Source organism: Rutidosis leptorrhynchoides, chromosome 10, assembly GCF_046630445.1.
Source record: "Rutidosis leptorrhynchoides isolate AG116_Rl617_1_P2 chromosome 10, CSIRO_AGI_Rlap_v1, whole genome shotgun sequence".
NCBI classification, from domain to species: domain Eukaryota; kingdom Viridiplantae; phylum Streptophyta; class Magnoliopsida; order Asterales; family Asteraceae; genus Rutidosis; species Rutidosis leptorrhynchoides.
This window is the reverse complement of record NC_092342.1, coordinates 201,217,728-201,233,684: the sequence shown is the minus strand read 5'-3', so window position 1 is coordinate 201,233,684 and position 15,957 is coordinate 201,217,728.

The following is a 15,957-nucleotide window of genomic DNA, read 5'->3' as shown; positions in this document are numbered from 1 at the left end:
CATATTAAAACACTACATGTATATACATTTTAACTGAGTCGTTAAGTCATCGTTAGTCGTTACATGTAAATGTTGTTTTGAAACCTTTAGGTTAACGATCTTGTTGAATGTTGTTAACCCATTGTTTATTATAACAAATGAGATGTTAAATGGTTATATAATCATGATATTATGATATATATACAGTTAAATGTCGTTACAACGATAATCGTTATATATATATATCTCGTTTCGAAATCATTAAGTTAGTAGTCTTATTTTTACATATGTATTTCATTGTTAATACACTTAATAATATATTTACTTATAATTTAACATAATTAACCAAGTGTATCAATATATTAATATGATTCATATGTACCTTGTAAGACGTTGTTATAACGATAATCGTTATATATATCGTTTTCGAGTTTCTTAAATTAATAGTCTCATTTTTATGTATATAACTCATTGTTAAAATACCTAATGAGATACATACTTATAATAAAATCATGTTAACTATATATATAACCATATATATGTCATCATATAGTTTTTACAAGTTTTAACGTTCGTGAACCACCGGTCAACTTGGGTGGTCAATTGTCTATATGAAACCTATTTTTAATTAATCAAGTCTTAACAAGTTTGATTGCTTAACATGTTGGAAACACTTAATCATGTAAATAAAAATTTTATTTAATATATATATAAACATGGAAAAGTTTGGGTCACTACAGCGACGGGAACATCATTGATGCTCTTTTCTTCAGTTTGGACTTTCTCGACGCGTGCTAGAACAGCATAGCAACCTTTTCTTATTAGTTTTTGTGCCTTCAAATTACTAATAAGATGTAGCTTCATGTTGCCCTTTTCTCCGTACACCATTAAGGGTTCTCCTTCTTCTCGTACAATGCGAATTGCATTTTTATAACATACGATCTCTGCTTTCACCTTCTTCAGCCAGTCCATGCCAACTATTACATCAAAACTCCCTAACTCTACTGGTATCAAATCAATCTTAAATATTTCGTTACCCAGTTTAATTTCTCGATTCCGGCATATATTATCTGCTGAAATTAATTTACCGTTTGCTAATTCGAGTAAAAATTTACTATCCAACGACGTCAATGGACAACATAATTTAGCACAAAAATCTCTACTCATATAGCTTCTATCCGCACCCGAATCAAATAAAACGTAAGCAGATTTATTGTCAATAAGAAAGGTACCCGTAACAAGCTCCGGGTCTTCCTGTGCCTCTGCCGCATTAATATTGAAAACTCTTCCGCGGCCTTGTCCATTCGTGTTCTCCTGGTTCGGGCAATTTCCAATAATGTGGCCCGGTTTTCCACATTTATAACAAACTACATTGGCATAACTTGCTCCGACACTACTTGCTCCGCCATTACTCGTTCCGACACCATTTGTTCCTTTCGTTCTGTTAACCCCTGGTCCGTAGACCTCACACTTCGCCGCGCTATGACCATTTCTTTTACATTTGTTGCAAAATTTGGTGCAGAACCCCGAGTGATACTTTTCACAGCTTTGGCATAGCTGCTTCTGATTGTTGTTGTTGGTGCGGTTGTTATTGTTGTTGGGATGATTGTTGTAGTTGCTGTTGTTGTTGTTGGGCCGTTTGTTGTAGTTGCGATTGATGTTGCGATTGTTGGGATAATTGTTGCAATTATTATTGTAATTGTTGTTGTTGTTGTATTGGTGATTCTTATCACCGTTTTCATCCCACTTTCTTTTGACTTGCTTCACATTGGCCTCTTCAGCCGTCTGTTCTTTAATTCTTTCCTCAATCTGGTTCACTAGTTTGTGAACCATTCTACATGCCTGTTGTATGGAGGCGGGCTCGTGTGAACTTATATCTTCTTGGATTCTTTCCGGTTATCCTTTCACAAACGCGTTGATCTTCTCTTCCTCATCTTCGAACGCTCCCGGACACAATAGGCACAATTCTGTGAATCGTCATTCGTACGTGGTAATATCAAATCCTTGGGTTCGTAACCCTCTAAGTTCTGTCTTGAGCTTATTGACCTCAGTTCTGGGACGGTACTTCTCGTTCATCAAGTGCTTGAATGCTGACCACGGTAGTGCGTACGCATCATCTTGTCCCACTTGCTCTAGATAGGTATTCCACCATGTTAACGCAGAACCTGTGAAGGTGTGTGTAGCGTACTTCACTTTGTTCTCTTCAGTACAGTTACTTATGGCAAACACCGATTCGACCTTCTCGGTCCACCGTTTCAATCCGATTGGTCCTTCGATTCCATCAAATTCCAAAGGTTTGCAGGCAGTGAATTCTTTGTAGGTGCATCCTACACGATTTCCTGTACTGCTAGATCCAAGGTTATTGTTGGTATGTAGCACAGCCTGTACTACGGCTATGTTTGAAGCTAGAAAAGTACGGAATTCCTCTTCATTCATATTCACGGTGTGTCAAGTAGGCGGTTCCATTTCCTTCAAAATAGTCAAATGGAACAAGTTAATCATACAGAATATTAAGAGTAGTTAATAGTATTTCGTAGCATAATATGAACTCATTTATAAAAGCTTTTTCTTCATATTAGCGTTTTATAAGTTTAAATTCGGGTAGTACCTACCCGTTAAGTTCATACTTAGTAGCTAATATACAATTCAACTACTACAATTCTATATGAAAAACTGATTATAATAATATTTCACGTTCAAACTTTTATACAATATTTTACAAACTTACAATACCGCTTATTTTACATAAAGCATGAAATATAGCACACAATAACTTTGATACAAGATAGTTGTGAAGATAATTCTAGCTAGTACACAAGTCGTTCAGCAAAGGCAATAAAGACACGTAATTCATACGTCCAGAAACAAGTCATGCATTCTGGTTTTACTAGGACTACTTCCCATCCTTGGTCTTGTGGAACATAACCGTTATGGCTGTTGATAAGACATCGTGTTGTAACGTCGTCAAAGGGACGAGGGTTACGTAATGACCAACAGTCTCTTAATAACCTAAAAACCTAATTTCTTACCCCAATTACCGACTCCGTCACTTGTGGGAACGTTTTGTTTAATAGTTGTAGCCCAATGTTCTTTTTCTCACTTTGGTGAGAAGCGAACATTACTAACCTGTAAGCATAGCATACTTCTTTATGTTGCATGTTAGCCGCTTTTTCTAAATCATGAAGTCCTATATTCGGATACATTGAGTCAAAATAATTTCTTAACCCGTTGCGTAAAATAGCATTTGAGTTCCCCGCAATATATGCGTCAAAGTAAACACATCGTAACTTATGGGTTTCCCAATGTGATATCCCCCATCTTTCAAATGAAAGTCTCTTATAAACCAAGACATTCTTGAAACGTTCTTCGAATGTCTTACAAACTGATTTCGCCGTAAATAGTTGTGCCGAAGAATTCTGACCGACTCTAGACAAGATTTCATCAATCATGTCTCCGGGTAGGTCGCTTAAAATATTGGGTTGTCTATCCATTTTGTGTTTTTATACTGTAAAATAGACAAGAGTTAGATTCATAAAAAAAAAATACTTATTAATACAAGCAATTTTTACATATATCATAAAGCATAAGCACACTATATTACATATATTACACCACATGAATACAACTATCTTATTCCGACTCGCTTGTTTCTTCTTCTTCGGTTTTGGTTCGTTTTGCCAAGTTTCTAGGGATATATGATGTTCCCCTAATACGAGCTGTCGTTTTCCACAACGGTTTAGAAAAACCTGGTGGTTTAGAGGTTCCCGGGTCATTGTTACAACTTAAGGGCTTCGGGGGTTGACGATACATATAAAGTTCATCGGGGTTGGAATTAGATTTCTCTATTTTTATACCCTTTCCCTTATTATTTTCTTTAGCCTTTTTAAATTCAATTGGGGTAATTTCTATAACATCATCGGAATTCTCGTCGGAATCCGATTCATCGGAGAATTGGTAATCCTCCCAATATTTTGCTTCCTTGGCGGAAACACCATTGACCATAATTAACCTTGGTCAGTTGGTGGAGGATTTTCTTTTACTTAACTGTTTTATTATTTCCCCCACCGGTTCTATTTCCTCCTCCGGTTCCTCCTCTTCCGGTTCTGATTCTTCTTCCGGTTCTGATTCTTCTTCCGGTTCTTCTCTGGGAACTTGTGAATCAGTCCAATATATATTCGACTCTTCGTTATTATTAGGTGAGTCAATGGGATTTGTGCTAGAGGTAGACATCTATCACACAATATCAAACATGTTAAGAGATTAATATATCACATAATATTTACATGTTAATAATATATAGTTTCCAACAAAAATGTTAAGCAATCATTTTTAAAGAAAACACGGTCGAAGTCCAGACTCACTAATGCATCCTAACAAACTCGATAAGCCACACTAATGCAAATTTCTGGTTCTCTAAGACCAACGCTCGGATACCAACTGAAATGTCCTGTTCTTATTGATTAAAAACATTCCATATTAATTGATTTCGTTGCGAGGTTTTGACCTCTATATGAGACGTTTTTCAAAGACTGCATTCATTTTTAAAACAAACCATAACCTTTATTTCATAAATGAAGGTTTAAAAAGCTTTACGTAGATTATCAAATAATGATAATCTAAAATATCCTGTTTACACACGACCATTACATAATGGTTTACAATACAAATATGTTACATCGAAATCAGTTTCTTGAATGCAGTTTTTACACAATATCATACAAATATGGACTCCAAATCTTGTCCTTATTTTAGTATGCAACAGCGGAAGCTCTTAGTATTCACCTGAGAATAAACATGCTTTAAACGTCAACAAAAATGTTGGTGAGTTATAGGTTTAACATATATATATCAAATCGTAACAATAGACCACAAGATTTCATATTTCAATACACATCCCATACATAGAGATAAAAATCATTCATATGGTGAACACCTGGTAACCGACATTAACAAGATGCATATATAAGAATATCCCCATCATTCTGGGACACCCTTTGGATATGATATAAATTTCGAAGTACTAAAGCATCCGGTACTTTGGATGGGGTTTGTTAGGCCCAATAGATCTATCTTTAGGATTCGCGTCAATTAGGGTGTCTGTTCCCTAATTCTCAGATTACCAGACTTAATAAAAAGGGGCATATTCGATTTCGATAATTCAACCATAGAATGTAGTTTCACGTACTTGTGTCTATTTTGTAAATCATTTATAAAACCTGCATGTATTCTCATCCCAAAAATATTAGATTTTAAAAGTGGGACTATAACTCACTTTCACAGATTTTTACTTCGTCGGGAAGTAAGACTTAGCCACTAGTTGATTCACGAACCTATAACAATATATACATATATATCAAAGTATGTTCAAAATATATTTACAACACTTTTAATATATTTTAATGTTTTAAGTTTATTAAATCAGCTGTCCTCGTTAGTAACGTACAACTAGTTGTCCACAGTTAGATGTACAGAAATAAATCGATAAATCTTATCTTGAATCAATCCACGACCCAGTGTATACGTATCACAGTATTGATCACAACTCAAACTATATATATTTTGGAATCAACCTCAACCCCTGTATAGCTAACTCCAACATTCACATATAGAGTGTCTATGATTGTTCCGAAATATATATAGATGTGTCGACATGATAGGTCGAAACATTGTATATGTGTCTATGGTATCTCAAGATTACATAATATACAATACAAGTTGATTAAGTTATGGTTGGAATATATTTGTTACCAATTTTCACGTAGCTAAAATGAGAAAAATTATCCAATCTTGTTTTACCCATAACTTCTTCATTTTAAATCCGTTTTGAGTGAATCAAATTGCTATGGTTTCATATTGAACTCTATTTTATGAATCTAAACAAAAAAAGTATAGGTTTATAGTTGGAAAAATAAGTTACAAGTCATTTTTGTAAAGGTAGTCATTTCAGTCGAAAGAACGACGTCTAGATGACCATTTTAGAAAACATACTTCCACTTTGAGTTTAACCATAATTTTTGGATATAGTTTCATGTTCATAATAAAAATCATTTTCCCAGAATAACAACTTTTAAATCAAATTTTATCATAGTTTTTAATTAACTAACCCAAAACAGCCCGCTGTGTTACTATGACGGCGTAAATCCGGTTTTACGGTGTTTTTCGTGTTTCCAGGTTTTAAATCATTAAGTTAGCATATCATATAGATATATAACATGTGTTTAGTTGATTTTAAAATTCAAGTTAGAAGGATTAACTTTTATTTGCGAACAAGTTTAGAATTAACTAAACTATGTTCTAGTGATTACAAGTTTAAACCTTCGAATAAGATAGCTTTATATGTATGAATCGAATGATGTTATGAACATCATTACTACCTCAAATTCCTTGGATAAACCTACTGGAAATGAGAAAAATAGATCTAGCTTCAAAGGATCCTTGGATGGCTTGAAAGTTCTTGAAGCAGAATCATGACACGAAAACAATTTCAAGTAAGATTTCCACTCGAAATAAGATTGTTATAGTTATAGAAATTGAATTAAAGTTTGAATATGATTATTACCTTGTATTAGAAAGATAACCTACTGTAAGTAACAAAGGTATCTTGATCTTGGATGATAACTGAAGGTATTTCGTATGCCCGAGAGACATATTAAATTAATGTGGCTAACATGTTATGATCCAAGTCGGGTCATACCCAATAACAAACTTACCGACACCTCATTCGTATTTGATCTTAACGATTTAATCATTGATCAAATACGCGACACTTGAACTTTAAGAAAAGTGGTTTTCTGAAATATTACTTCATGTGTACATATATATATATATATTTATATATATATATATATATATATATATATATATATATATATATATATATATAAATTATGGAATAATTTATATTATATGGATTTAATTATTTATAGGTTAAATAATTAATTTAGTTATGTTACATTTTATAAAATTGGTTTTATAAATAAAAATGTACATAATTAATAATAATGTCATGGAAGTTTATAAAAGAGAGGGGTTTTATAAAATTAGTTTTATAAAAACTATTTTATAAAACAAATGTATGTGGCATGGGAGATGGGGTTATTGGGTTCATGAACTCATGCTTTTGACTACTTGGTTTTCCCATATATCTACATTCACATGCCTAGCTCTCTTGGGACTTCAACACACATGCAATACACATCATTTTACTTGCAAAAAAAATTCTGCACAGCCTTTTTCCCTTTGCTGCTGCCGTGAGCTTTCTACATGGTAGGAGAGTTCATTTTTCTTTTTTTTGCAAGCTAATTCAAGTATCATTAAATCCTAACCAAAGTACAAGGTGTTGGTGCAAAGTTTGGGGTATATCTACTTGAGGTTTCATACTTTTGGAGCTCCATTCATCATCGTCTTCATCATCATCTATCAACTAGCTAGGAGAAGGTATATACTCTCTTCTTGCTTCTAGTTTGTAAGTATGTTTCACAACTTGATCTTTATTGGGATTTAACTTTAATTGGTTAAAGTATAACAAATTCTAAAATGGTAATACTTCATGCTTCCGCTTAATTTGATCTTTAAATGTTTCAAGTATGTTTATGAACTTGTTAAATCCCAACAATGGTATCAGAGCCGAAGTTGTTGAAATATGCTTCGAGATGATTATTAAACTCACTATATATTTTGCATTTTATGTACATGCATGATTGTAAAATGCAAAATTTTATAGTTTTGGGTGGGTTTAAAATATGGCCGAATTTATGGAGTTCCAAAAGTGGGTTTTGGTTCTTCCATTTGGTTCATACTTGGTTGTATGTTAAAGTTCACAATCTAAGCCTTGACCTTGTGTTTGGTTGCATGCATGGTTGATTTATATTTATTCAATTGGTTTGTAATAATATTTATTCATTTGACATGTAATAATTCATTTGGTTATGTAATTTATTTTATATTTGGTATGTAAAATAGATTAGGTTGTAATTTTTTTTTTTTTAGACAAAAATGTATTAGGATATATTTTGTAAAATGATGAAGATAATGAAGACTTGAAGAACACATGAAGAAGCATTTGGATGCAAGATTAAGTGGGAGATTTAAAATCTCCTACTTTGTGTAATTACCCCTTACCCGGTGGCATTTTGTTTTCGGCTAAACAAAATGCTTACCAAAAGGCTTGATTGTGAACATGTTGTTTTGCATGCTTGGTTGTTTATTGTATGATTGTGGATTGTATGTATGCTACAAGTTAATCACACAAGTTAACAACAAACTAAAATGACAATTTAATTGGTTAAATTTAACATTATTAACACATGCAAAACTACAATTTAATTGGTTAAATTGAAATGGCAAAAGACGTTAATAAATGGTTATTAAAAATTTGAAACGGATTGCACATATAAAATGGTTTATATCAAAGTAATAAAATTGGCATTGTTACATGACATGAAAATGGATTTTCATAAGAACCATACACTAAATGCATGTTGGTGTATGGCATAAAAGTTTTCTCAAACTAGAAATAATGAAAACTTAAAATCCCTTTAACAAACAAGGTAAACAAGTTAAACGCCATCCTTTTATGTGACACTTAGACATATTAGGGAACTCATGATGGGATAAAGGTCACCTAACCGTCATGAACAAACTAATATGATTAAGGTGAATTTCGCATGCTTGTGGGATAAAGGTCACCTAACCACTTGCATGTTAAGTTTACACGTTTACACAAGTAGGACGACTTGATTTGGAAATCATGAACTTAGGGTCACCGAAGCATGATGAACAAATAGGCATTGATGGGATAATATGCCATGCAAAAGGATTGCATGATCCCATAACTTAGAAGTTGCAAAAGGATTGCAATTGTCATATAATGACTACCTAGCTAAATCAAATGACGGGATAAAGGTCACCTAACTGAAATTTGGTTTACCGTTGGATTCTAAAATTTAATAAATATCAATTGGATTTAAAGGGTATTGATTGTTAAATTAAAATTAATACTTAAACGACTTTGTTAAATTTTGTAGATGGCCGCAAATAACAACAACATTCCGAACGCACCTATTAACTTGAACAACCTATCATTAAGGTCTCTCCTCGAGAAAGACAAACTCAACCATACGAACTTTATGGATTGGTTCCGCAATCTTAGGATTGTCCTCAAACTTGAGGATAAGGCGTATGTGTTGGAAGACCCCATTCCCGATCAACCCGACGAGGATGATACGGAAGGCATGGCTTATTGGGATAAGTATTGCGCCGATTCGGTGCAAGTCGCTTGCCTAATGCTTGGGACTATGATACCCGAACTCCAAAAGGATTTCGAACATCATAGTGCATATGACATGATTACGCAATTGAAGGAGATGTTCCTTCAACAAGCACGTGTCGAGCGCTTCGAAACGGTTCGAGCGTTACATGCATGTCGTATGGATGACACCCAATCCGTATCCTCTTATGTCCTCAAAATGAAAAGCCTTATTGATCGCGCAAACCGTCTTAATCTCAACATATCTAATGAGCTAGCCACTGATCTTATCCTAAACTCCCTGTCAAAGAGGTTTGACCAATTTGTAATTAATTACAATATGAATGGGATGGATAAGACCATTGGTGAACTTCATGGCATGTTAAGGACGGCGGAAACTAGCATGGGTAAGAGGGCTTCACCCGTGCTAATGATCAATGATGGTGGGTCCAAAGGTAACAACACCTCTAAGCCAAAGGCGGCTAAGAGGAAAGGACCCGCCCATCAAGGCAAGGGAAAGGGGAGGATGGTTACCCCAACCAAAAACAAGAACAAGAAGCAAAAGGTTGCTGGACAAGCAAACCCCAAGGAAGACCCGTGCTTCGGTTGCGGTGAAATGGGTCACTGGAAACGGAACTGCCCGGTCTACCTTAAGGAGTTGAAGGAAAAGAGGGATGCGGGGCAATCCTCAGGTAACATATATATGGTATATATAGAGCTTAGTATTACTTCTTCTAATACATGGGTATTAGACACTGGATGTGGAACTCACATTTGCAATTCTTTGCAGGGGTTCAAAAGAAGTAGCAAGCAAACGGGAACATCAAGTCTCTTTATGGGTAATGGAGCCAAAGTGCAAGTGAAGGATCAAGGAGACTTTGTATTAAAACTTCCAAGTGGTTTGGAACTTATTTTGAACAATGTTTTGTATGCACCGGATTTATGTCGAAACATTATTTCAGTTTCCCGTTTAAAACAATGTGGTTTTTATCTTAATTTTGTTAATGATGATATCCACGTTTATTTAGATAATGTATTTTATTTTAAGGCTTCGCCTTCAAATGGAATTTATGAATTGGTTCATGATGACACATCATCTAGTAGCTCAATATACCATACTAGCACCAAGAAACTCAAAAGGGATTTGAGTGATTCCTACTTATGGCATTGTCGCCTTGGTCACATAAACAAGAATCGAATGCATACACTCCAAAAGAATGGCCTTTTGAAATCAAATGAACTAGACTCGTTTGATGTATGTGAATCTTGTTTACAAGGCAAAATGACTAAAGCACCTTTCAAAGGGACCTACGAAAGGGCTAAGGACTTATTGGGATTAATACATTCGGATGTATGTGGACCCTTTAAGCCCATAGCTAGGAATGGTGAAAGATACTTCGTTACTTTCATTGATGACTTCAGTCGTTTCGGATATGTCTACTTGTTAAGACATAAAGACGAAACTTTTGAAGCATTCAAAGAGTATCAAAACGAAGTACAAAATCAACTCAATAAGACAATTAAGGTACTTCGAACCGATAGAGGAGGTGAATACCTAAGCGATGCCTTCCAAGATCATCTTAGAAGTTGTGGGATTATCTCGCAACTTACTCCACCCGGGACACCACAGCTTAATGGTGTGTCCGAAAGGAGGAACCGAACCCTAATGGATATGGTTCAATCTATGATGGCTAGAAGCTCGTTACCTCTATCATTCTGGGGTTATTGTCTATGCTCAGCGGCTCGTATTTTAAATATGGCCCCAACCAAGAAAGTGGAACGAACACCTCATGAGATGTGGTTTGGAAAACCTCCATCTCTATCATACTTAAAGGTATGGGGATGTGAAGCTTACCCTAAGCGTTACGTCCCTAATAAGCTGAATGCTCGATCCACGAAGTGTATCTTCATAGGATATCCCAAGGATGATATGGGATACTATTTCTACGATCCTTCCGAGCAGAATGTATTTGTTGCTCGGAAGGCTGAATTCCTTGAAACTAAGTTCCTAATGGAAGGCAAAAGTGAAAGGAAGATAGATCTTGAAGAGGTTCAAGATCAAGTAGATGATACACAATTAGCTGACACTAGCACTCAACATGAAAATGTTGAGAGTGATCAGATGGATGATCAAAATACACAAGACGTTCGCAGATCTGGTAGGATTAGTAATCCTCCTAAGAGATATGGGTTTCTCATGGATGGTTGCTATATGGTTGATTTGGATGAACCAATAAACTACCAAGATGCTTTATCAAGGATTGATAAAGATAAATGGCAGGAAGCCATGAACGCTGAGATGCAATCCATGTATGACAACCAAGTTTGGGAACTTGTTGCGCAACCTCCTGGCTCTAGGCTAGTTGATTGTAAATGGCTGTTCAAAATGAAAACCAACATACATGGAAACTTAGATACATACAAAGCTAGACTTGTAGCAAAAGGTTTCACTCAAACTCAAGGGGTTAATTATGATGAAATTTTTTCACCTGTAGCAATGCTAAAGTCTATCAGGATATTATTTGCCATTGCTGCACATTATGATTATGAGATATGGTAAATGGATGTCAAAACCGCTTTCCTAAATGGATATCTTGAGGAAGATGTCTATATGGTTCAGCCTGAGGGTTTTGTTGATCCGAAATATCCTAAAAAGGTATGCAAGTTAAAGAAGTCAATCTACGGATTGAAACAAGCATCTAGAATGTGGAATCATCGTTTTAATGAGGAGGCCAAGAAATTTGGCTTCATTAAAAATGGTGATGAAGCTTGTGTATACAAGAAAGCTAGTGGGAGCACTATCATGTTCCTTGTACTATATGTGGATGATATATTGTTATTTGGAAATGATATTCCGGCAATGCAAGGTGTTAAAACTTGGTTAAGCAAATGCTTCTCCATTAAGGATCTTGGAGAAGCACAATACGTCTTGGGGATTGGGATCTACAGGGATAGATCGAAGAAACTGATAGGTTTAAATCAAAGTGCATACATTGAAAAGATCTTGAAAAGATTCAAGATGGAGAACTCTAAGAAAGGTTTGGTACCTATTCAAAAGGGAACACTTCTCAGTTCATCTCAGTGCCCCACCACGAAAGATGAACAGGAGAGAATGAAAAAGGTCCCATATGCTTCTGCCATTGGGTCAATCATGTATGCAATGATATGCACTAGACCGGATGTGTCATGCGCTCTTAGCCTGACAAGTAGATACCAGAATAACCCAGGAAACAGTTATTGGATTGCTGTTAAAAGTATATTGAAATACCTTAGGAGGACTAAGGATATGTTTTTGATATATGGGTCTGGTGAGGAGGAACTCGCTGTAAAGGGTTACGTAGACGCGAGTTTCCAAACTGATCGTGATGATTCTCGATCACAATCCGGGTATGTCTTCACATTAAATGGAGGTGCGGTCTCTTGGAAGAGTTCAAAACAGGATGTTGTTGCTCTATCCACTACAGAGTCAGAGTACATCGCCGCATCATTGGCAGCTCAGGAAGCTGCATGGATGAAGAAATTCATCGACGACTTAGGAGTAGTCCCTTCCATTCAGGACCCTCTTGAGATCTTTTGTGACAACGAGGGTGCGATTGCTCAAATCAAGGAACCTCGTGCTCATCAAAAGACCCGTCACATTGAGCGGAGATTCAACTACATAAGGGATGAAGTTGAAAAGGGAAATATATGTATTCGCAAAGTTCACACAGATCTTAATATAGCGGATCCTCTCACGAAGCTCTTACATGGATCAAAACATGCAGGACATGTTTGTGCATTAGGGCTTCGATATTCTAGTGATTGGTCATGATCTGTTTTAAGTATTGTAACGGAACGAAATTGTTCAAACTCATTAATATAATTATGGTATTAATTTATTTTGAGTTATGTTCCTATTTTGTATATTTAATCCATGAATAAGTAATTATTCTAAATTCTGTAGTCGATCACATTTGTGGGAGCAAATGTGAGGTTTAAACTATTATGAACTTGGATTGGTATACATTCACGGGATGAATGTGGGGCAAGGTTGCAACCAAGGTTCATAGATATTTGTTGGATACAAATATTGGAAGACCCGCTCTCAAGATTTACTAAATGGAGCCTTTGTGGTTGATCACATGTAATCTTGAGTAAAGGTGAATATCATTGTATCCTCTGACCTGAGATACATATTGAGTTCGAATATTTACCAAATATTGTACCTTGATTCTTTCCTTCGCTATTCTGAAATATGGTAGTTCATAAGGAAGAGCTCAGGTATAATACAAAGTACATATTTAGGACGTATGTAGTCAAGATGGAATTTGTCCCTCTTATTCGTTGAGAGTCAGATGTCTAAGGCCTGATAAAGTTAAATCTAAAAGAGAGTGATCACTCTGTATCTCTTGGAATTAACATGACATCTAGGATGAAAGGATAAATGAAAGATTCACCTATTCATATTCGAGATGGGAACTCGAAAGGGATGATGTTATTGAATGGCACAAAGTCATAACATATTGGGGGTGATGGACGGTCGTTAGGTGGTATCCATCGCTTGCATTAATTTCTTATGTTTCTCGTGCAAGTGGGAGATTGAAGGTATTTCGTATGCCCGAGAGACATATTAAATTAATGTGGCTAACATGTTATGATCCAAGTCGGGTCATACCCAATAACAAACTTACCGACACCTCATTCGTATTTGATCTTAACGATTTAATCATTGATCAAATACGCGACACTTGAACTTTAAGAAAAGTGGTTTTCTGAAATATTACTTGATGTGTACATATATATATATATATATATAAATTATGGAATAATTTATATTATATGGATTTAATTATTTATAGGTTAAATAATTAATTTAGTTATGTTACATTTTATAAAATTGGTTTTATAAATAAAAATGTACATAATTAATAATAATGTCATGGAAGTTTATAAAAGAGAGGGGTTTTATAAAATTAGTTTTATAAAAACTATTTTATAAACCAAATGTATGTGGCATGGGAGATGGGGTTATTGGGTTCATGAACTCATGCTTTTGACTACTTGGTTTTCCCATATATCTACATTCACATGCCTAGCTCTCTTGGGACTTCAACACACATGCAATACACATCATTTTACTTGCAAAAAAAATTCTGCACAGCCTTTTTCCCTTTGCTGCTGCCGTGAGCTTTCTACATGGTAGGAGAGTTCATTTTTCTTTTTTTTGCAAGCTAATTCAAGTATCATTAAATCCTAACCAAAGTACAAGGTGTTGGTGCAAAGTTTGGGGTATATCTACTTGAGGTTTCATACTTTTGGAGCTCCATTCATCATCATCTTCATCATCATCTATCAACTAGCTAGGAGAAGGTATATACTCTCTTCTTGCTTCTAGTTTGTAAGTATGTTTCACAACTTGATCTTTATTGGGATTTAACTTTAATTGGTTAAAGTATAACAAATTCTAAAATGGTAATACTTCATGCTTCCGCTTAATTTGATCTTTAAATGTTTCAAGTATGTTTATGAACTTGTTAAATCCCAACAATAACTTGGAATGGATTTAGAAAACTTGGAAGTAAACTTGCAATCTTGGAAGTATTCTTGATTTTATGAAACTAGAACTTTTGGAATTTATGAAGAACACTTAGAACTTGAAGATAGAACTTGAGAGAGATCAATTAGATGAAGAAAATTGAAGAATGAAAGTGTTTATAGGTGTTTTTGGTCGTTGGTGTATGGATTAGATATAAAGGATATGTAATTTTGTTTTCATGTAAATAAGTCATGAATGATTACTCATATTTTTGTAATTTTATGAGATATTTCATGCTTGTTGCCAAATGATGGTTCTCACATGTGTTAGGTGACTCACATGGGATGCTAAGAGCTGATAATTGGAGTGTATATACCAATAGTACATACATCTAAAAGCTGTGTATTGTACGAGTACGAATACGGGTGCATACGAGTAGAATTGTTGATGAAACTGAACGAGGATGTAATTGTAAGCATTTTTGTTAAGCAGAAGTATTTTGATAAGTGTCTTGAAGTCTTTCAAAATTTTATGAATACATATTAAAACACTACATGTATATACATTTTAACTGAGTCGTTAAGTCATCGTTAGTCGTTACATGTAAATGTTGTTTTGAAACCTTTAGGTTAACGATCTTGTTGAATGTTGTTAACCCATTGTTTATTGTAACAAATGAGATGTTAAATTGTTATATTATCATGATATTATGATATATAATATATCTTAGTATGATATATATACAGTTAAATGTCATTACAACGATAATCGTGACATATATGTCTCGTTTCGAAATCATTAAGTTAGTATTCTTTTTTTTACATATGTATTTCATTGTTAATACACTTAATAATATATTTACTTATCATTTAACATAATTAACCAAGTGTATCAATATCTTAATATGATTCATATGTACCTAGTAAGACGTTGTTATAACGATAATCGTTATATATATCGTTTTCGAGTTTCTTAAATTAATAGTCTCATTTTTATGTATATAACTCATTGTTAAAATACCTAATGAGATACATACTTATAATAAAATCATGTTAACTATATATATAACCATATATATGTCATCGTATAGTTTTTACAAGTTTTAACGTTCGTGAATCACCGATCAACTTGGGTGGTCAATTGTCTATATGAAACCTATTTCAATTAATCAAGTCTTAACAAGTTTGATTGCTTAACATGTTGGAAACACTTAATC